The 23,217-nt window shown below is 42.5% G+C and overlaps 1 protein-coding gene across 1 annotated transcript in view; it reads right to left on the bottom strand.

The window, feature by feature from the left end:
- emp2 (epithelial membrane protein 2) overlaps nucleotides 1–8,432 on the bottom strand; it is a 44,716-nt gene extending 36,284 nt beyond the window's left edge. Inside the window, exon 1 of the mRNA XM_043712019.2 lies at nucleotides 8,288–8,432. The gene's annotated coding sequence lies outside the window, so the exon portion shown is untranslated. The remainder of the gene's footprint in view (nucleotides 1–8,287) is intronic.
- Nucleotides 8,433–23,217: the final 14,785 nt, after the last annotated feature.

Genomic DNA, 23,217 nt, shown 5'->3' with positions numbered 1-23,217 from the left:
AAATGACAGAATGCAGAACTCTCTACAGATACAGTGGCAAATTCATAGATACACAAAAGGAAAACCAGACAACTAAAAAGGCAAAAAGAAATGCGTTGAAATGGTGAGATTAAACAAAATACAAGTTGGTAAGCGTGGACCATAAAATCTAAATGAGCCAACTGGACAATTTTATATAAAATATACTTAGGCATGGAGGAGGAAGCTGGTGCCTACAGCAACTGCGGGAAAGTTTAATTGAAAAGTTCTGTTAATCCACTCTATTCATTTTCTCACACAGTCACAGATCAAACCTTTGGAAGTTGATTGCACCTGATGAAATGGAATGAATGAAAAACGACAAGATATGCTTTCTATAGTGTTACACAAGTTACTAAGCACCTTTTGGAACAGTTTCTATATCTATCAGTTCTGATGAAAGTGCCACGCCTGTATAACTTGATTACCTGGTCACTTATTGTACTGTTTGAGAACAGACTGCAGTTCAGAAATTGTTTAATTGTGATTTTTTTTTAATGTGCATTTTCTCCACAGATGCTACCTAACCCAGAGCGCTTGAACGATGTTCTGTCTGTTCAATACACATTGTGATTCAGACTCTACTTCAAGCGCACAAAATGCTCAGAATCCATTTGCCTCACACTCATGTGTACCTGATGTAACAGAACTTATACCTCATCACAAGGAGACAACTTTTTAAAAAAAAATTAAGCCTGTGTTATAAAGGTGAACAAATCAGCCTTAAATTTTTAAAATCAAATTGGGTCTTAGGCAATTTGTGCTGGTCCAACTAGTGGTGCCTATTTCTAGTTGCTCTTGAGAAGGTGGTGGTGAACTGCCTTCTTGAACCACCACAGTCCATGTGCTGTATGTCAACCCACAATGTCCTTAGTCAAGGAATTCCAAGATTTTGGCCCAGTGAGACTAAAGGAATGTTGATATATCTCCAAGTAAGGGTGGTGAGTAGTTTGGAGGGGAACTTGCAGGTGGTGGTGTTCCCATGTATCTGCTGCCCTTGTCTCTCCAGATAGAAGTATCATGGGTTTGGAAAGTGCTGTCTAAGCATTGTCAGTGAATTTCTGCAGTGCATCTTGTAGATAGTGTACACTGCTGCTACTGAGTGGCAGTGTTGGAGGGAGTGGATGCGGAGCCAATCAAGTGGGTTTCTTTGTCCTGGATGGTTTAAAGTTTCTAGAGTGTTGTTAGCGCACCAACCATCCAGGCAAGTGGGGAGTATTCAATCAGCCCTTCCTGATGAAGGGTTATGCCCGAAGCGCGATTCTCCTGCTCTTCAGATGCTGCCTGACCTGCTGTGCTTCTCCAGCGCCACACTCTGACTTGTGTCTTATAGCTGGTGGACAGACTTCAGGGAGTCAGGAGGTGAGTTACTCGCCACAGTATTCCTGGCCTCTTGGAGCCACAAATGTTTACATGATGGGTCCAGTTGAGTTTCTGGTCAATGACAACCCCCCCCCCAGAAGTTAATAGTGGGGAATTTAGTGATGGTAACACCATTGAATGTCAAGAGATGGTGGTTAGATTGCCCCTTATTGGAGCCTGGTGTTTGTGTGGCATGATTGTTACTTGTCACTTCAACCTAAGCCTGGATATTATTCAGATCTTGTTGCATTTACACATAGACTGCTTCAGTAGCTGAGGGGTTGCAAATTATTTTGAAAATTACTCAATCAGCACAGAACATTCCCATTTCTGACCATGATCATACTGAAATGGCAGAGCATGCTCAAAAAGGGCCAAATAGCCAATTTTAAGTACATTTAAGTCGTCATTGGACAAGCATATGGACGTATATGGAATAGTGTAGGTTAGATGGGCTTCAGATTGGTATGACAGGTCGGCACAACATCGAGAGCAGGAAGGCCTGTACTGCGCTGTAATGTTCTATGTTATATGTCCTGTTCCTAATTTCAACACTTCGATGTTTCATCACCTCTACTATATGTCACAAAGTGCTATACAAACTTGTGCACTGGAGTGATGAGCAGAAGCTAAATTCACTTAAAGCCAAAGTGTGCTGGAGAAACAACAGCATCTGTGCAGAGAAAATAGAATCAATACTGTGTCCAGTGACCCTTTGTTTCAGATTTCCAGCAACCACAGTTCAATGTGTTTTTTCATATATTCACATAAACCCAGTGTGTGATGCCACTTACTATGCCGAGGTGCTGATGGTAAAAAAGATTTGTTGTCAAGATGTTTTAGTTCACTGATGTAACATCCAATTTCCCCCCAATTAAAAAAGGTCAATGATATCAACGGTGGGTGGCTCTTTAAAGCCACTGAAGCACTGCAGGAATAAAGAGTGTCCTAATAAAAAGAGAGGAGGAAGATAGTTATACCACAAGAAGGAGAATGGGCATGAAATACTAAGTTACATAAGAGTTAAAAAAAATTGGAAAAAATGTTAGTGGAATCAAAGCAGGGGAATGAACGAGAAATATTGTCAATTTGTATGCATCAGGCACACTGCACTAGTGTCAACATTTCTGAGATCATGTGTTTTGCATTAAGCTGTTATTGAAACTGAATCCCTCCCATTGATCAAAGCTTCTTGATTATAAATACAGATTAAAATCAGTTTTGTTGGAATTTAAATCCTGGATTGAAAAGGCTTTTCTCAAATCATTTTTTTACAAGACACCAAATCAAGCAGACGTTACAATACGCCTAGCAATATAAATTTTCATCGTTCTTTTAGCTTTCAGTGCAATCTTTAGTCAGCACAACCAAGGCAGGGTGGAAGCTTGTTAAACTTGCAAATTTACCTACAAATCATTGTATCAATGCCAAGCCTAGGGAGTTATTTGTGACAGGAAGCGAAGCCCATGACCATATCTTGTGTCTTTGTTAAACTGAACAATTTCATTTTAAAAAGCTACAATTCAAACTGAATTCCTTATCACCTGGTTTTTGTAAAGAGTGAAAACTCAGATTTCTGATCTCATACACTGGTTCCTGACTTGATGGCTAAGGCTAAAAAGAAATCAGAAAAAAAAAGTGGCAAACAGAGATTGCTCACTTTGAAGAGTACTTTTTTAAAAAAAGTATCCCTACAGTGTGAAAACAAGCCCTTCAGCCCAACAAGTCCACACCAACCCTCCAGAGAGTATCCCATCCAGACCCATTCCCCCGAATAATGCACCTAACACAGACATTTTTGAACACCATGGGATAATTTACCATGGCCAATTCACCCAACCTGCACATCTTTGGACTGAGAATGTGCAAACTCGACAGACAGTCGCGTGAGGCTGGAACTGAGCCCAAGTCTCTGGCTCTGTGAAGCAGCAGTGCTAACCACTGAGCCACCATGCCTCCCTTAAACAAAATAATAAGCAGAAAATAATATTTATGCTAATGGATACAGTACTCCATCATTTACAGCTTTACTCTGCAGAGTCACAGTATTTGTTACTGAATACAGTATACTCTTATCGTTTGCAGCCCAACTCAATATTCAGCACAGTAACTCACAGCTTTACTCTACACTCTTTAACCAATTAATGTTGCAATGTCAGACTGGTTTATGCTTTCAGCCACAGCCCAATGAACTGAGTGAGCTCAGAACAATCCTATTTCATTCAGCTCTATAGAGAGGGATTGTTTTATGGGTTTGGCTGGTTTTGATGCATTTGAGCTTTACTACACAGCTGGAAGTAAGTGAAACACAGAATTTTAGTATTGTTATTCCAGCCCAGGAATCTGAAACCAGATGAAAAGCTCTCCTTCTGCAGCAGCACTCCATTAAAGGCCAAGATCTTTATTACTGGGCTGAAAAACAACTCCCAATCCATCAGGCCCACAAGTGTCCTCTGCTAGTAATACTTGAGATAGCTCAAGACCACCTTCAGCCATTAGTTGTCAAGGGATATGGGGCCAGGTACATGTGCTACAGGAATTGGCACAAAATGGTCAATTTAACAAAACCGGCTCCAGTGAAGTCAGAGAGTGTGAATGGTGTAAAAAGTGAAAATGTAACACTGGTACTGTACAAGGTACCACTCTGAGATTGACATTTATAGAGTCAGTTAGCACCGATACAGACTCTTCGATCCAACTCGTCCATGCTGACCAGATATCCGAAACAGACCCAGTCCCACTTGTCAGCATTTGGCCCATATCCCTCTTACCCATCCAGATGCCTTTTAAAATGTTGTAATTATACCAGCCTCCATCAATTCCTTTGGCAGTTCATTCCATACACGCACCACCCTCTGGGGAATAAGTTGCCCCTTAGGTCCCTTTTAAAAAGTTTTCACCTCTCATCTTAAACCTATGTCCTCTAGTTTTGGACTTCACTGCCATAGGGAAAAAGGCCTTGGCTCTTCATCCTATGCATGCCCCTCATGATTTTATAAAGCTCTGTAAAGTCACCCTCAGCCTCCAACACTCCAGGAAAGAAAAGCCCCAGCCTATTCAGCCTCTCCCAGCCCCAGCCTATTCAACTCAAATCCTCCAATCCCAACAACATCCTTGTAAATCTTTTCTCAATGCTTTCACCTTTCCTGTAGCAGAGAGACCAGAATTGATTGCAGCATTCTAAAAGTGATCTCGATGTCCTGGACAGCTGCCACATGACATCCCAACTCCTATACTTAATGCATAATGGACAGCAGAGCAGGTGAAGATCTAACCTCCAACCTGCTAAATGTGGCCATAGCTGGAGATACTTGTTGCTGACATGGAGGCCCAGAAAACTGGTTGGCGTTACTCAATTCCAGCAAACATGTGACAGGACAGCTACAAGAATAGCCTGGAGCTGGTTATACCAAATGTCCTATATTTTCTCATTATGTTTTATGAAGAGCAACATCTCCCCTTAAGAACACTCCAACGTGGAGGGATGAGGAACTCCAAAAGGCCAGAGATCCAGTACTGCTCCCCTCAGAAGGATGTAGGGGAAGAGATAAGGGTGAGCAGTTAGGTTGAACTGGAAATGAAGGGTTAAGAAGAGAATGGCTTGAGAGGGGTAAGTTATTTTCAAGAGATGATCTGTCTGTAAGAGGTATAATGGCAGGGCAGTAATTTTACTGTTTTGATTTGGTGTATTGTTGTCACACATACCTAGATACAGTGAAAAGTTTGTTTTGTGTGCAGTATAGGCAGATCATACCATACAAAGTGCATTGGCATAACAGACGGGTGGCACGGTGGCTCAGTGGTTAGCACTGTTGCCTCACAGCACCAGGGTCCCAGGTTTGATTCCAACCTCAGGCAACTGTCTGTGTTGAGTTTGCACATTCTCCCCGTGTCAGCGTGGGTTTGCTCTGGTTTTCCTCCCACAGTCCAAAGATGTGCAGGCCAGGTGAATTGGCCATGCTAAATTGCCCATAGTGCTAGCTGCATTAGACAGAGGGAAATGGGTCTGGGTGTGTTACTCTTCAGAGGGTTGGCGTGGACTGGTTGGGCTGAAGGGCCTGTTTCTGTACTGTAGGGCATCTAATCTAAACAGAGCGAGGAATAAAAAGTCACATCTGCAGAGAAGGTGCACAAAGAATGAGATCAACATTAAATGTGAAAGGTCCGTTCAGAAGTCTAATAACTTGCAGACAGAAGAGGTTGAAAGAGATTATAACCGGGGTGGGAGGGATCTTTGATTATATTGGCTGCCTTCCCAGAGCTGTACTAGTAATCCAAAAGCTCATGGGGTCTCAACCTTGATTGCAAGGTTACTTTTAGGGAAGGCAGAACTTACCTCGTCCAGCATACATGTGACCCCAGGCCAGCACAACGTGACTGGCTCTCCTCAACCCTCTGAGTTGAACATGTAAGCCACTCAGTTGAAGAGTAACAAAGAGATGAACAGCAAATGCTAGTTTTGCCAGCCCCACCCACATAAGAATAAAGAAACACAGTCACCAAGCAACGTAACCACTACACCACACAGCCCAGTGTCCTCCTTTTCTGTGCCCCACCCTGCCTGCATAAACTTCAAAAAGGATCAACAATGGCCCCAAGAATAGACTGGTTTTTATCCTTAGTTGCAGCTCCCATAGATATTATGGGACTCGAGAAGTCCAAATAGGGAAAAAGTTCCATTCTCGAATTCCTAATTTACCAGAGTTCATTGTCATGAATATTCCACTTCCCCTATAAAATGGGACAGCTTCAAAAGGAAGAAACTCATCAAGCCAGTCAAAACTCATTTTTCAAACTTAAGGAAGTTGCAGTTCAGCTTGCGATCATGGGGAAGGCTGGAACTCAGCATACCCATTGTAGTCATAATCTAGAATCCAAGCGCCTGTCACGCAAAATAAAAACTTTAAAGCCCAGACCGAGATTCCCACTGCCACATCAGCTGCACGAAGTTCCTGTCCTGGGATCTTGCATAGATTTCCACTCCTGAGGTTTGCTCAGGATTAGGTTACGGGGACTTTCAGAAGGGTGATACTGGCTGAGGCTGTACTGTAAAATAAATCATTAGCAGTCTCCACTCACAAACCACACCGCCAATTAGTATTCTGTTGAGTTCATCATCAGTTTGCATATCCCACCCAAGCTTAGTGCACTACCATTCCCCTATACCATAGGAACTATGTTGACTGACACACCCTGCAGCTTTGGAATGCTGTGTGTACATTGCTGCTTTTCATTTGGCCTAGAAATGTTCCACAATCTGCTGTTGGGAAATATTCCAATATAAATATTATAAAAAACGTATACTTTTTTAAAAAAAAATTGAAAGTTCAGTTCTTCAAACAAAAACTCTGGGATTTCAAAATGACTCCCGAGATCTTTCAGTCTCTTCCAAAATGAGACTCTCCCATCATTCGAGACATGGAAGTGTTCTGAAATCGTTGGAAGTTACTTGGCATTTTCAGTCGGACAGGGGAGCAGCCTTCCAGAAGCTCACAAAAAGGTGGTCATTTCTGACATTGCATGACACGAACAACGGAGAAAACAGCAAGGACCGAACGGGTGTTTACCAATGGCCAAAATCTCCTTGGCAGTTCACCCATTGCAACTTCAGCGTCAAGTAACAGGGATTCCAAAGTGAAGGTAAGGGGCCTTGGAGCAGAGCCAAGGACTCCCAAACCCCACCCTGAGGTAAGGGCTCATTCCAGGGAGCTGACTAAAGGAAATTGCTTACCCACATCTCTTACAGCAAACAATGCCACTCCCCAGGTAATAACTATCAGTACTTTCACCCGCTCTTTTAACATTAGATTAAGGGAGTCAGTTGGGTGGATGATTGACTGGTTTGCAATGCAGTACAAACCCAACATTGTAGTTCAATTCCCATATCTGGCTGAGTAACTCTCCTCCTCAACCTCACCTGACCCTCAGGTTAAACCACCACCAGTCATCTCTCTCTAATGAGGTAGATGCCCTGTGGTGACTCTACTTTTGCTACAGCTGGGGAATCTTTTAAAATAAAAAAGATCTAATCCAGAAGCCAACTCAGTGGGCTAAAGTTTAATCCCACAGGAGCTCCAGGCAAAAAAAAAGACGCAGAGGGAAAACGTTAGTGTCACCGCCCGTTACCATTTTGAAAGACAGTAATTTAAAATTATTCTCGAGAGAATGGACGCTGTTGCTTTTGGATAAACACGGAGTAGCCACACCCATTCAAAACATGGTTATTTGCTGAAATGAAGCTCTGATGCAAAATTATTCACCCCCTCCCCACACACACTTTTCAAAACTCCTTCAGAGAATCCAAGAAACAGGAAGAGTTTCACAAAGTCACGGCCAACATTTTTAAAACTTTGTCGTGGTTTAAAAAAATAAGGCATGAAAGGGTTTCCTTACGCAAGGGGATCTAAGCCTCGGCAGAAACAGACAACGTCAGTCCCCTCTTAAAACCGTGTCCCCCAGGGGAACAGGGCAAGTACAAACATCCCGGGGGCTTGCAATTTTACCGGGGAGTAGAGTGGAAACTTGAATTTACATGAAAAGGGAGGGAAAACAAAAATCCCCCAAACTTGTCTGCATCGAACCTAAGGAATTACCTTTTACCGTCAATGCAGTTTAACAAACATTGGAAAAGATTGGAGTCTCTTTTTTCAACTTTGGAAATAAAGTTTACAAATACAAATTCGGAGGCTGGGGGAAGGCAGAAGCATCGACCCATTTCTTACAGTAAATATTTAACATTTCATCCCATCAATCTGAGCCCAACTATATATAAATTTTCCTTCGAGACTGACAACGTTTGAAAATTGTCAGAAACCTCTTTTATTTACTTCTCCCCCCCCTACTCCTCCTCCACCACCATCATCATCATCATCAAAAATAAAAGTTTGAATACTACAACTGTACTCACACGATGGAGAGGGAAGACTCCAACTCCAAGCTCAGCCTGTGACAGTGAGCTTTTACAGATTGCTCCGTGTTTTTCAAAGTCTGGCTTCTGAGGCGTCTCCCCAGTGATGTCAGTTATTAAAGCGCGATTAGTCAACTTCACTCGTGTATGGCCACCGCGTAAGGCATTCCCCAAATCTAGTCAGTCACACCCTCCCTGCACTCATTCACTCAGTGCTCTCCTCAAGACTAATTTCCCAGCAAAACAGTACAGGATACACTTTTTAAAAAAAAATAAATTGATCATCTGACAACAGAAAAGGTGCATGAATATTTATAATCAATCTGTTGTGACACTCCTCTGGAGCAGATGGTATTTGAATTCTGGCTCAGAGGTAGGGACACTACCACTGCACCACAAGAGAAGGGGTATGAGGTAATGAGGGGGTGTGGATGTGGTGGATAGAATTGTTTCCCATCCCCAGTCTAAGGGTCAATAAACAGGGGGTATAGTTTTAAGGGGAAAGGCAGAAGGTATAGAGGGATTGAGGAAAGCTTTTTTTTTCGTTCAGAGGCAGGTGAGCATCTTGAAGAGAAGGTGAGGTCAGTCAGAGAGGTCAAGGCCGGCTGGGCAGTCCTGGCAATTGGGAAGAGCAGAGGGAACAACCCTACACTAGCAGCACATTGGCTGCTGGTCTCATCATTGTTACAGGGGAAGTCCCTTTGTGAACCATCAAGCAGCCATAAAGAAGGATTCCCCCCACCCCGCAACACTCAGGACTTGACGAGATGCCAGCATGTTTTACCCAACACTATGGCAGGCTTTGCAACAGGAGCAAAATGACCACTGGAGCAAGAAGTGGCCAATAAGGGGTTGTCAAACATCCTGTCATTGGCAACAGCCAGTGGTGTATAATGGAATGACAATGGACTTCCCTCGTTGGACTTCCTTCACTACCTTACCAATGCCCCCTCCTTCCAACACATCACCAGGGAATATTCAGGAAAAACATGTGTGAAAGATGTTAAAATCAAAGCTTCCTTAACCCTAGCAACACTAAGAGACTACATGTAATCCTCATTACCAACAATTTATGAATTGGTGTGTGATATTAAAGAACTTGAGCATTGCTTAAAACACAAGACACATTTTGTTGAATCTTTCAGCCTTACACATCAGGACATTTGCACAAATATTAAAATTAAGGAAACAACATTTCATATTGTATGAACAGTATGCTGATTAATTGGCAGATGGGTTCTGATTAGAACAGAGCCAACTGTCTGGTTTAAACTTGAGCAGAGATTGGCAGTTAAATGTCAGTCATCACTAATTGGTGCATTCTACATGGCAACACTTGCACCAGAGTCCCCTGAACAACTAGTGTTCTGTTCTCATACAGTATAAAATCCTGTTTACATTGATATTCCGGACAGAATCTTGATGATTTTGAGGCATTTTCAACAAAATCTTTATTTTTCAATATAAATGAATTTATGGTCTATTAAAATAAACTTGTTCGATCAAGAGTTTTTGAAAAATATCAATCATCATAGTTGCCATGTTACCAAACAGTAACAAACTTCTCTGGGATGAATGAATCAATCCTGGCTGTGACTCCACCCTATACTCTAACTTTAAAAGGCCAAACCACTGTTTATATTTTTGGGTGTGATCTAAGCTGCAAACTTACTGGAGAAATTGATGGACAACACACAAATATGTTATCATATACAAATGACAAAAAGCAATCTAAGCATATTGAACATTGATTGTTAAATTATCAAGATACAAATCTCAAAATAGAGAAGTTTTTTGTGTGATTTAAATGGTAACTATTAGCAATGGACCTGAATAGGGACCTGTATTAGTTAACATAAAATGTTACTGACAATACTCTTACAATTTGTAAAAGGATGTAGTTACACAGTTACAACCTCTCTCATTTCTCTTGATAACTGTGTCAGTCTTGTAATTTTTTTTTCCCCTTCAGCTCTGAGACTTGTGCTAGCACATAGGTAATGATTGTGTTTTTTGTGCAGTAAACCTTCCTGGACTCTATCCCATGTTGGTCATTATATTTGAATACAATAGTTTCTTCAATTGGCAGACACATGGAAGTGATTGAGCAGTGATCAAAATGGTACAGTATTGGCCTCTGATTCTTCCCTCCTGGGCAGGGATCAAGACAATTTCTAACAACACCACTTACCACTCTGGAAAAAGGAACCACTTTTAAGAGCAGACCTTGTCTCTTGTCTTTTTAAATGAATATTGTACAAGTTAAAAGCCCCTGGTGGAATATTGGGTCAAAAAAGATCTAAAGTTTACTACTGGAGACTTACAACAGAAACTTATCAAATTGAAATTGAAATGTCAGCACCAGGGGTGATGATACATCCTAGCCCTACAGTGCCCACCGGTCCCCAAAGGACTGTATTGGTCTATTATGCGTGCTTCACATGGGCATAACTATGGAAGAGGGGGCAGAAATTCAGGTATTATGACCCTCTCTAGAGCCCGTTGCCTGGACCTATTGATGGCCATTTTGGCCATACATAGCAGCAAGCCCACAAAAGGGCACTCTAATCTGCCCATCCCCATCTCAGCACAAGATACCCACAAATCAGGAGCATGGGGCTAAACATTTAACAGCAACCCCTTTAAAAAGAATGAATGGGGCTGCAAATGATTACATTCAGACAAAATAGTGTGAAACACTGTTTCCTCCAGGCCATGAAACTGACCTGTGGTCTGGAACCCTCTGAACATCTCTGCATGCAACACTGTCCACCCTCAGATCCCTGATGAAATAAGGGAGCAGACCTTTATGGAGGGTCCATTGCTAAAGTGCAGATCTCTCCTGTCGGGAGGTGGTGGACAAAGATGAGGAAGTGGAGAATACCTTTATAGAAATCCTTCCCCCACTCATTTTAAAGGGAATTTTCACAAAACGGCTCAAACGAGGGGCTGTGCTAGGACCCTGGGGGAAGCACCTTGATCTGCATGCCTACCAATCCCTTAAAGTAGCGGAACAGGTAGATAAAATGGGGAGGTACTTGCTTTTATTAGTTGCTGTTGAGTTTAAGAGCAGGTAGGTGATGCTGGAACTGTATAAAATGTTGGTTAAGACACAAGTAGAGTATTTTGCACAGTTCTGGAATCCACATTATGGGAAGAGTGATTGCACTGGAGAGGTTATAGAGAAAATCTATCAGGCTGGGGAGGCACAGGCTTAATCATCTAGAGATCCAGCTAATGTTCTGTGTACTTGGGTTCAAATCCCACCATGGCAGAGAGTGGAAATTGGATTCAATAAAAATCTGGAATTACGAGTCTAATGATAGCCCATGTTCCTTAGGGAAGGAAACTATTAGCTTATATGTGACTCCACCCACAGAAATGTGGTTGACTCTTAACTGCTCTCTGGGTAATTAAAGATGGGCTATATATGCAAGCGTAGCCAATGATGGCCACATCCCGAGAATGATTTTTTTAAAAATATTGCCTCAGCTGATGGAATTTGGCTATGAAGAGAGATTAAAATCAACGAGGTATTCCTGATGAAGGGCTTTTGCCCGAAACGTCGATTTTGCCTGTCTTCGGATGCTGCCTGAATTGCTGTGCTCTTCCAGCACCACTGATCCAGAATATGAAGAGAGATTGCCTAGACTGGGGTTATTTTCCTTGGAGTAGAGGAGATTGAGAGACGGCATGATTGAGGTGTAAAACGTTAAGGGGGCATTGACAGGGCAGACAGGGCACTCTCCCCTTGGTGGAGATTTCAATGACCAAGCAAGTAAGGGGTAGGAAGGTGAGGGGTAATGTGAGGGATTCCTTTGTTGAACCAGAAACCCTCATAACGATGAAGAGATATTTAGGTGTTGAGTTGTGATGTCAAGGCATACAAGGCTATAGGCCAAGTGCTGGAAAATGGGACTAGAGTTGTTACATGATTGTTTTTGACTGGTACAGTTTTGATGGGCTGAGTGGTCTTTTCTATGATTTATGTGACTGTGAGGGGCCCAAAGGAAGATTTGGTTTCTAAATGTTGAGTTTCAGATCGACAGGAATCAGTGTCATTCAACCTACCCCTCTGCCAACCATCAAAGCCCCAAGTCTGGTCACCTCAGCCTTCTGAGTCCTCCCCTCTGCCAGCCACGTAAAGCCCAGCTTCATGGCCCCAACCCTAAGCAATGTCTTCCTTATGGCAGCCACAGCCCCACCAGCATAGCTCTGGTGTGAGGTGACCTTTTCTTAAACCTTCATCAGGCCCAGATAAATGGCTGGCAATTCCTGGAAGTAGATCTGAAGTCACGTCCTCTCGGTAAACAGAAACTCCACGTCATAATTCGGGCCACACACCTCATGGAGAAAATACCTCAACAAGATCCATGGTTCCACTTGGCAAGATACCGCACTGTCCTTTTCCAGCTGACTGGCTGGGAGTCACTCACATTGTTATCACCTGCAATTGACACATGTTGGATAGATGTCCCAAGTTAATCTTCAAACTGTTCTGGGCATACTTTCTTCCACCATCAAGTGAGATTGAACTGAAGGTGAAATCAAAAAGGGAGGGAGGGTTCATAGTATCCCGAAAGTGTGAAAACAGGCCCTTCAGCCCAAAAGTCCACACTGATTCCTCCGAAGAGTAACCCAATCAGACCCATTCCCCTACCCTATTACTCTATATTTCCACTGACTAATGCACCTAACCTACACATCCCTGAGCATTATGGGCAACTTAGTATGGCCAATTCACCTAATCTGCACATCTTTGGACTGTGGGAAGAAACCGGAGCACCCGGAGGAAACTCACGTACGCAGATGGAGAATGTGAAACAGTTAAAAGTGGATAAATCCCCCAGGACCTGATCAGGTGTCCCCGAGAACTCTGTGGGAAGCTAGAGAAGTGATTGCTGGGCCTCTTGCTGAAATATTTATATCATTGATAGTCACAAGTGAGGTGCTGGAAGACTGGAGGTTGGCAATCGTGGTGCCACTGTTTAAAAAGGGTGGTAAAGACAAGCCAGGGAATTATAGACTGGTGAGTCTGATCTCAGTGGTGGGCAGGTTGTTGGAGGGAATACTGAGGGATAGGATTTACATGTATTTGGAAAGGCAAGGACTGATTCGGAATAGTCAACATGGCTTTGTGCGTGGGAGATCATGTCTCACAAACTTGATTGAGTTTTTTGAAGAAGTAACAAAGAAGATTCATGAGGGCAGAGCAATAGATGTGATCTATATGGACTTCAGTAAGGCGTTCGACAAGGTTTCCCCATGGGAGACTGATTAGCAAGCTTAGATTTCATGGAATACAGGGAGAATTAGCCATTTGGATACAGAACTGGCTCAAAGGTAGAAAACAGAGGGTGATGATGGAGGGTTGGTTTTCAGACTGGAGGCCTGTAACTAGTGGAGTGCCACAAGGATCAGTGCTGGGCCCTCTATTTTTTGTCATTTGCATAAATGATTTAGATGTGAGCATAAGAGGTAAAGTTAGTAAGTTTGCAGATGACACCAAAATTGGAGGTATAGTGGACAGCGAAGAGGGTTACCTCAGATTACAACAGGATCTGGACCAGATGGGCCAATGGGCTGAGAAGTGGCAGACGAAGTTTAATTCAGATAAATGCGAGGTGCTGCATTTTGGGAAAGCAAATCTTAGCATGGGACTTATACACTTAATGGTAAGGTCCTAGGGAGTGTTGCTGAACAAAGAGACCTTGGAGTGCAGGTTCATAGCTCCTTGAAAGTGGAGTTGCAGGTAGATAGGATAGTGAAGAAGGCATTTGGTATGCTTTCCTTTATTGGTCAGAGTATTGAGTACAGGAGTTGGGAGGTCATGTTGCGGCTGTACAGGACATTGGTTAGGCCACTGTTGGAATATTGCGTGCAATTCTGGTCTCCTTCCTATCGGAAAAATGTTGTGAAACTTGAAAGGGTTAAGAAAAGATTTACAAGGATGTTGCCAGGGTTGGAGGATCTGAGCTACAGGGAGAGGCTAAACAGACTGGGGCTGTTTTCCCTGGAGCGTCGGAGGCTGAGGGGTGACCTTATAGAAGTTTACAAAATTATGAGAGGCATGGATAGGATAGACAAAGTATTTTCCCTGGGGTTGGGGAGTCCAGAACTAGAGGGCATAGGTTTAGGGTGAGAGGGGAAAGATATAAAAGAGACATAAGGGGCAACTTTTTCACGCAGAGGGTGGTATGTGTATGGAATGAGCTGCCAGAGGATGTGGTGGAGGATGGTACAATTGCAATATTTAAGAGGCATTTGGATGGGTATATGAATAGGAAGGGTTTGGAGGGATATGGGCCGGGTGTTGGCAGGTGGGACTAGATTGGGTTGGGATATCTGGTCGGCATAGACGGGTTGGACCTAAGGGTCTGTTTCCATGCTGTGCATCTCTATGACTCCACACAGACAGTCCCCCAAGACTGGAATTGAACCCCGGTCCCGGGCGCCGTGAGGCAACAGTGCTAACCACTGAGTCACCATGCCACCCAAAAATTGTAAAATAATGTTGGGTGGCTGTGCAATAAAGGTTAATATATCTGAGTGTGACAAGTTAGATGGACAGTAGAAGCAGAAATCAAGGTCGAATCCACACACAAGACCTCAGATTAGGCACAGCATTTCTCTGTAGCAGTCAGATCACTTGGCAAGAAAGCTCAGACTTATATATATTTTATAGTTACAGTTTGGAAAACAAGGTAAACTCAAAGAAACTACAGGCAGGGAGAAGTTTGCTTAAGGTCAGTATATAAAACTAATTCTAAACAGAAATTGGTAGAGAAACTCAGCAGGTCTGGAAGCATCTGTGAAGAGAAAAGACAATTAACATTTTAAGTCCAGTGACTCTTCTTCAGTCACTGGATTGGAAACATTAACTCTATTTCTCTATCCACAGATGCTGCCAGATCTGCTGAGTTGTTCCTGCAATTTCTGTTTCTGTTTCAGATCTCCAACATCTGCAGCTCTTTGGAATATTTTAATATTAAGCAAGTTATTTCAATGTTTTTACATTAGATTGCATAACAAAAGCATCAATTAAAAACTGCACAGAGATGAGACTGGGATCAGCGACAGGTTAAATTGTTTGCACAAATGACAACATCAGAACCACATTTTAACCCATGAAATATGCGTACAGTAGAGCTATGCTGAGTAAGATAATCTATGTGGAATACATAGTTGGTATTCAAGAGAATAATGCCATCTTACAAGACATTTTCCAGACACATAAAAAAGACCCAATTTATAACTAAAATCACATTCAGTTAATGTGGTGTGTAAATCAGTGTTTGGAATAGAGAGCTGGAAACTGCTTTGTAAATACTACATCATACTCACAAGTACTCCTGACAGATAACGTGCAGTTGTTTAAAGTACGCCATACTCACAAGTACTCCTGATAGATAACGTGCTGTTGCTAAAGTACTTGCCTCATAAACACAAAAAAGATTTGGTGATGTGTCAGATTGACATAACTCCTTCTACACATGTTTAACACATGTGCACCGGTCCGCTATCCAACAGTGACGTTGTATGGCAACTTGTAAGAAGAATGTTTGTCAATTCATTCATGGAATGCATGCTTCACTGGCAAGATCAACATTTCATGCCTACACCTGATTGCCCTTGGCGGTGGTAGTGAGCCAGTAGGTAACAGTCTTGTCTCAAAGTCATAAACCACAGTTTCAAGTTCCACTTTGGAGTACAAAAGTAAAGCTAGTGCTATTGTACATTGTCCTGAGGGGGCACTGTACTGTCAGAGATGCTGTCTTTCAAACTTGATGTTAAACTGGGCAGATACAAGATCCAAGATCCAAGGGCACTGTTTTGAGGAGAAGTTAAGGGAGTTATTTATTTATTCACCATTTCAAGATTAGAGTGCCTATTTTTAAGGATGAGAGAAAAAAAAATTATAAAAGACATAATTGGTAATGCACATAGAGAGGTTTGTGTGTGGAATGAACTTCCAGAGGAAGTAGTGGATGCAGATACGCTTACAACATTTGGATAAGTACATGAATAAGGGATGTTTGGAAGGATATGGGCCAAGTGCAGGGAGATGGGGCTAGTGTAGTTTGGGATTGTGGTCAGTATGCACAGGTTGGACAGAAACTCTGTTTCCATGCTGTATGACTCTATGACTCAATGGTGTTCTGACCTCTATTTATCTCCCAATCAACCTCACAGAAAAAAGATTCTCTGGTCATTATCACAGCTGTTTATGGGAGCTGGCTGTGCACAAAATGGCTGCTGAGCTTCTGACATTGCAACAGTTTCTACATTACAAAAGAAACATACTAAATTGGTTGTTAAGTGATTTGGGTGGTCATTGAAGGTGCTATGTAGATGCAAGTCTTTCTTGGTTTTTATTTTGTCATCAATTTTGCTCCCACCCTTCTCTCTGAAATATGCTAATTGCCTGATGGATATAGTTGCCTGGGACTTGCTCACTCTTCCATGCAATGGGAGAGAGGCCTCATTCAATCCATTGTACCTACACCTGCTTTTCTTTAGGATAATCCAAAACAAACCTCGTCTTCCCTATCCCCATCAGCAAGTACCTTCCTGCTGTTGCAAATATTTATGCAACCTTCCTGTTAAGCTGCCAAGATCTTTGCTTCCCAACATCATCGTGGCAAGCCATTCCATGACCCTACAATTCTCTTGAGTGGAGAAGTTTCACCTAATGACCGACATTAGGTGAAACACGCATCCAGAAAACTTACACTGTTCACCCTAACAAACCCTTCACAGCATCTTTCAGCCTTAAGGACACTCTTCACAGCTGACTGTTGCCAGAAAATGAAGGGATAGAGATGACAAACAAGTCCTCCCTCACCTCTGCATTTCCAGCAGAAGTCACTGCAAAGTGAACATTGTGGTGATTTTTCTGCTTTGTTACGCTTGGGTGTTGAGGTTAGTTGTAGAGTCATAGAGTCATACAGCACAGAAACCGACCTTTCCATCCAACCAACCCACACCAAATATAATCCCAATCTAAACTGATCCCACCTGTCTGCGCTTTGCCTATATTTCTCCAAACATTTCTTTTTAATTTGCTTTTCTAAATGTCTTTTAAATGCTGTAACTGTACCTGCATCCACCACTTCCTCTGGAAGTTCATTCCACACACAAATTACCCCCTGTGCAAAAAGATTGCCCCCATGTCTTTATTAAATCTCTCTCCTCTTACCTTAAAAGTATGCCCTCTTGACTTGTAATTCACCATCCTAGGGAAAAGACACCAGCCATTAACCCTATCTATAACCCTCATGATTTTATAAACCTCTACAAGGACGCCTCTCAACCTCTTACACTCCAGTGAAAATAGTCCCAGCCTAACAAACATTTTTTTATGACTTAAATCTTCCATACGCAGCCATGTCCTGGTAAATTTCTTCTGAAACTTCTTCTGAAACTTTACAGACATCACTTGGAGATGTCAACACAATTTGTGCTGACTTGCAAGAAATTGCTGGAGGAACTCAGAAGGTCCAATAGCATCCATGGAGAGAAAGCAGAGTTAATGTTTCTAGACCAATGACCCTCCTTTAGGATATCTGCTCCGTTTGTTCTACATGTATTAGATTTAGTTCCTAACTGGATAAACTGCTATTATTCTACCTTTAGTCCTCATTTAACCTCCCTTTATGGCTACTCTTCCATTTCCAACTGTTGTTTCCAATTTCCAGTAGATTTCCTTGGCAGTAAACTCTGGGCACCCTAATGTTGTGCAAATGATGGTATGATTAAAATGAAAATGGAAAGTGCTGGAGAAATTCAGCAAGTCTGGCAGCATCTGTGTGTAGAGAAACAGAGTTAACATTTCCAGTCTGATATAAGTCTTCTATTGAATGAGTGCATATATCTCCTTTCTTACTTCCCCATAAATTCGATCAGAATGATTTGGTCAGTTGTCAGAACATCAACCTCCACATGGGCGGCACGGTGGCACAGTGGTTAGCACTGCTGCCTCACAGCGCCTGAGACCCAGGTTCAATTCCCGACTCAGGCGACTGACTGTGTGGAGTTTGCACATTCTCCCCGTGTCTGCGTGGGTTTCCTCCGGGTGCTCTGGTTTCCTCCCACAGTCCAAAGATGTGCAGGTCAGGTGAATTGGCCATGCTAAATTGCCCGTAGTGTTAGGTGAAGGGGTAAATGTAGGGGAATGGGTGGGTTGCGCTTCAGTGGGTCGGTGTGGACTTGTTGGGCCGAAGGGCCTGTAATGTAATCTAATCTAAATCTAATTCCCACCAACCCCAAGAAACTTGAATAATAGTAGGAGTAAGTGAAGCACCAAGTACAAAAATTATATATTTAGTATTTCCTTTACATTGTTTCAAATAAGGGTTTTAGAAGCTAAGGTTGTTTATTTGATCCATTTCTTTGAAAGTTCTTGTAGTTTAGATACACCGAATTCACTAAATTATTGAGGATGCTGGATCAAGATAAACAAACACCAACTCAACTTCACAAGACAGAAGTAAATGGTGATAAATTTGGCCATCAGCAATCATCCCTTGCAGATGAAGATGACTCTCTTCCACGCACAGGGTGAGTTCGTAGGTGGCTACAGACCCTTGCGGCTACCGCAGGCTCCATTACACTTGAGGCAGAAGGTAGTAGCGGTCGGTGGGGCATCGGTGTGGCAGCGCACTCCTCATGCTGTTTTCCCCCGGCTTCCGCTTTTTCCCGATGGCAAGTCTCGAGGTTCTCCACACCTCCCCGGATGCTCCTTCTCCATTTAGGATGATCTCGGGCCAGTGATTCCCAGGTGTCGGTGGGAATGCCACACTTCACAGTGAGGCCTTAAGGGTATCCCTGAAGTGCCATCAAAAACAGAAAGGTAACATTACGTGCTTGTGTTAGAATCCTGAGGGAGGAAGGAACATACACACCCACTGGAACACATTGTGGTTTGACTGTATGAAAATGTTGATATGCAAAGAACAGAACTAATGAAAGAGGAATAGTGAAGGATGAGAAGGATGAGAACAACATGTGTTCAATGTCAATAGGAACTGGTTAGCTCATATTAAACAGACATCCTGGATTAATACCAACAGATAAATGAATCAGTTCTGAAAGGTTCTAGTTCTGCATTATGATGTTTTGTCTCATCTCTCTCTCTCTTTCTCTCTCTCTCTGTCTAACATATACTGCCTTTTGGAGATACCTTTTTTTCTTTTGTAGTGAACGTTACCATGAACCCAACTGATATTATTACCAGACAAATCAGATCCCAGATATAAGTCTGGATTATTAAATCATTTTTTTTAATTGTTTAATGAAGTGGTCTTCCACTGAAATGCATACTACAGTTTTTAACAATAAAAAAAAGCAGATAAGAAAAACATATTTACATGTGATACGATTAAGAGATATTGAAATATATATTAAGAATGTAAACCCATCTTTTCCAACATCATCACTTTACTCAAACAACAGAGATTGTTTGCTTTGCCATCACATCTACAGGTTTAACTTGCCTGTTACTTTAAATTCCCAATCTTGTGAGTTTGATAACTTCTTCCTTGATTAGTTATACAATTGAGCTGATGCTTTCTAAGCTTCAAATAACCCCTTCAGGGTTTTAACCAAACAATAAAAGTTCAGTAGGTAAGAGGGAAGGAATATGGAATTTGGCCTTTATTTCCAAGGAAATGGAGGATAAAACTAGGGATGGCTTGTGAAAACTATGCAAGACATTAGTTAGACTTCATCTGGAATGTTGTGATCAGTTTTAATCCTGTTATCGAAGGAAAAATATACTGGCAAATTGGAGGTAATCCAAAGAAGGTTCACTGGATTGATCCCAGGTATGGAGAGACAGTCTTATGGGGAGGGTTTGAGTAATTTTGACCTGAAGATTAGAAGAACGAGATATAACTTTATTTAAGCATACAAGAGGACTTGACATGAAAGGTTGATGTGGATAGGGTGTTTTCCCTTGCAGGGGAATCTAGGACCGGGGGCATAATCTCAAAGTTAGCGGTCACCCAGTTAGGACAGAGTTGAGGAGGATTAAATTACTGCGTTATTTTTTACAGGAAATTACTAGACTTTGAAAGTAAATAATCCAATGTAGACCCAAGTGAATGTGAAGAAGTAAATTTAAGATATGACAGAGCAACTAGTCAAGTGGAATGTGTGGATTGTAACATCTAAGAAGTCATGGATAATGTCAGTTTCCTACCTGACCACATACAGGAGCAGGGAATGCTGCCAACTACAACAACTGGAGCTTGAAGTGCAACTGGAACCATTGGTGGCACATCTGTAAGACTGAGAGCTATGTGGGTCACACATTTGGAGAAGTGGTCACACCACAGCTTAAGGGCCTGAAAGCAGAAAGGTGAAAAGTAACGGCCAAGCAATCCAAGAGATGTGGGCAGGTATTGCTAGAGTCGCCTGGGATTTACACATTGGTTTTCCATTTTGGGAGTAAGTGAGGATGTCAGTAATTCAAGGGACTGTAGTTGGAGCCAGGCCTGTGGTACCATAAGCAACTCAGCTGTGCAAGACTGGAAGAAGAATAAAGGAGGAGAAAGAGTGATAGGTGATTTATGAGTTAGGGGAACAATGGACTGTGGCTGTCAATGTGTCTCCAGGATGATTCACTGCCCACTGTTCACTCTAATGTCTTTTTCTCTTCTGCACAGACCTCTGAGGCCTGTGGGTGACAGGGACATACCCAGGCAGTGTCCGGCCTCCCATCCAGTCAAACCCACTGTGGGGCTGAAATCCAGCCCTCTGAGAACCGCCAGATAATCAGAGACTAGCAAACCTCCAGTGCCAATTGCTCCACCAAGTGCAATGGTCTTGGCTAGTAATATAATGGGGCCTGCGGAAATATTTGGCAAAAGGACGATGTCAATGTGGGCAGAATAAGGATTGTGGGAACAGGGTCACTAGGAAGGGCAGGGAATGGGCGTCCTGTAGAGTCCCTCATTCCTGATGCTGAGTCCTTCAATTAGGGGGGAGGGGATGGCCTAGTGGTTTTATTGCTGGACTGCTAATCCAGAGACCCAGGTAATGTTCTGGAGACTGGATTCAGATCCCGCCATGGCAGATGGTGAAATTTGAATTCAACAAAAATCTGGAATTAAGAGTCTAACGATGACCATGAATCCATTGTCAATTGTTGGAAAAAACCATCTTGCCATCCTTACCTGGTGTGGCCTACATGTAACTCGAGAGCCCTAGCAATGTGGTTGACTCTTAACTGCCCCCTCTGGACAATTAGGGATGGACAATAAATGGTGGCCTGGCCAACGACACCCTCATCCCAGTAATGAATAATAAAACAAAATCTGCACAGAGCGCCTGTGAATGAGGAACGCCTCCCCCACCCGCAACCTCTGGGCTGAAGAGATTTCCACTTCAGGTTGGGTACCAATGGCAATGGGTTGAAGCCCTTAAGTAGTACATAAATGCCCTCCCATTCCCTCACACCAAGTCAGACCGACCTCAAGCTCTACCCCTTGACTCTGAGCTCACTTTGACAAGGAGGGAGCCATTAAATTCCACCCATTTTTCTCTCTCCACAGAAGCTCCCTGAACTGCTGAGTATTTTTCGCATTTTTGTTTCTATTTCAATTTTTCAGCGTTGACGTTTCTTTTGTATTTGGATGTCAGTTCAGTAAAAGACAGAGAAATGAAACTGGCTTCTTTGTCATTACCAGTCACTAGTAAAGCACACATCAGTTACAGTATCAAAACAGGGAAACTGCACAGGCCTTTTTTTTAATCAACTACTATCTATTTAACAATGAAAACATAAACAATGTATTTGATCACGGATATTTTTGTTACATCATTTGCACAACGTTGACCATAATCACAATTGGGCACTTTGTAGTTTAGTTTAAAATGTTTATTTGGCAAGGATATTTTAGCACATACCTTAATTTTCTGGGTGCAAGGTAAGTTCCCTTCCAAGCCACTCAACATCCTGACTTGGAATTATATCATCATTCCCTTCAGTGTTGGTCAGTCAAAGTTGTGGAAGTTTGATTTGATGTATTGTCACAAGTATGGTGTAAAGTTTTGTTTTGTGAGCAGTACAGGCAGATCATAGGGAACAAAAACATACAGCTCATAAGGTGCGCAGACACAGCGAGACACACAAGGTTACAGCTGCACAAGAGGTGCACAAAAGCAAGCTCAATGTTAGATTTGGAATTAGAGAGGTCCATTCTACAGTCTATCAATAGCAGGGAAGTAGCTGTTCTTGAACCTCTTGGTGTTTGTGTTTAAGCTTCTGCATTTTCTGCCTAATGGAAGAGATTGAAAGAGGGTATTACTGGGTTGGGAAAGGGCGTTTAATGATAGACAATAGACAATAGACAATAGGTGCAGGAGTAGGCCATTCAGCCCTTCGAGCCTGCACCGCCATTCAATATAATCATGGCTGATAATTCCTAATCAGTATCCTGTTCCTGTCTTATCTCCATAACCCTTGATTCCACTATCTTTGAGAGCTCTATCCAACTCCTTCTTAAATGAATCCAGAGAGTGGGCCTCCACTGCCCTCCTGGGCAGAGCATTCCACACAGCCACCACTCTCTGGGTGAAGAAGTTTCTCCTGAGCTCTGTCCTAAATGGTCTACCCCGTATTTTTAAGCTGTGTCCTCTGGTTCGGCACTCACCCATCAGTGGAAATATGTTTCCTACTGCCAGAGTGTCCAATCCTTTCATAATCTTATACGTCTCAATCAGATCCCCTCTCAATCTTCGATACTCAAGGGATACAAGCCCAGTCACTTCAGTCTTTCAGTGTAAGGTAATCCTGCCATTCCAGGAATTGACCTCGTGAACCTACGCTACACTCCCTCAATAGCCAGAATGTCTTTTCTCATATTTGGAGACCAGAACTGCACACAGTACTCCAGGTGTGGTCTCACCAGGGCCCTGTACAGCTG

This window comes from Chiloscyllium plagiosum, unplaced genomic scaffold (genome assembly GCF_037043375.1).
Source record: "Chiloscyllium plagiosum isolate Xiang-an unplaced genomic scaffold, Cpla_swu_hap1 HiC_scaffold_20, whole genome shotgun sequence".
NCBI classification, from domain to species: Eukaryota; Metazoa; Chordata; class Chondrichthyes; order Orectolobiformes; family Hemiscylliidae; genus Chiloscyllium; species Chiloscyllium plagiosum.
This window is presented reverse-complemented; position numbering and strand designations above follow the sequence as displayed.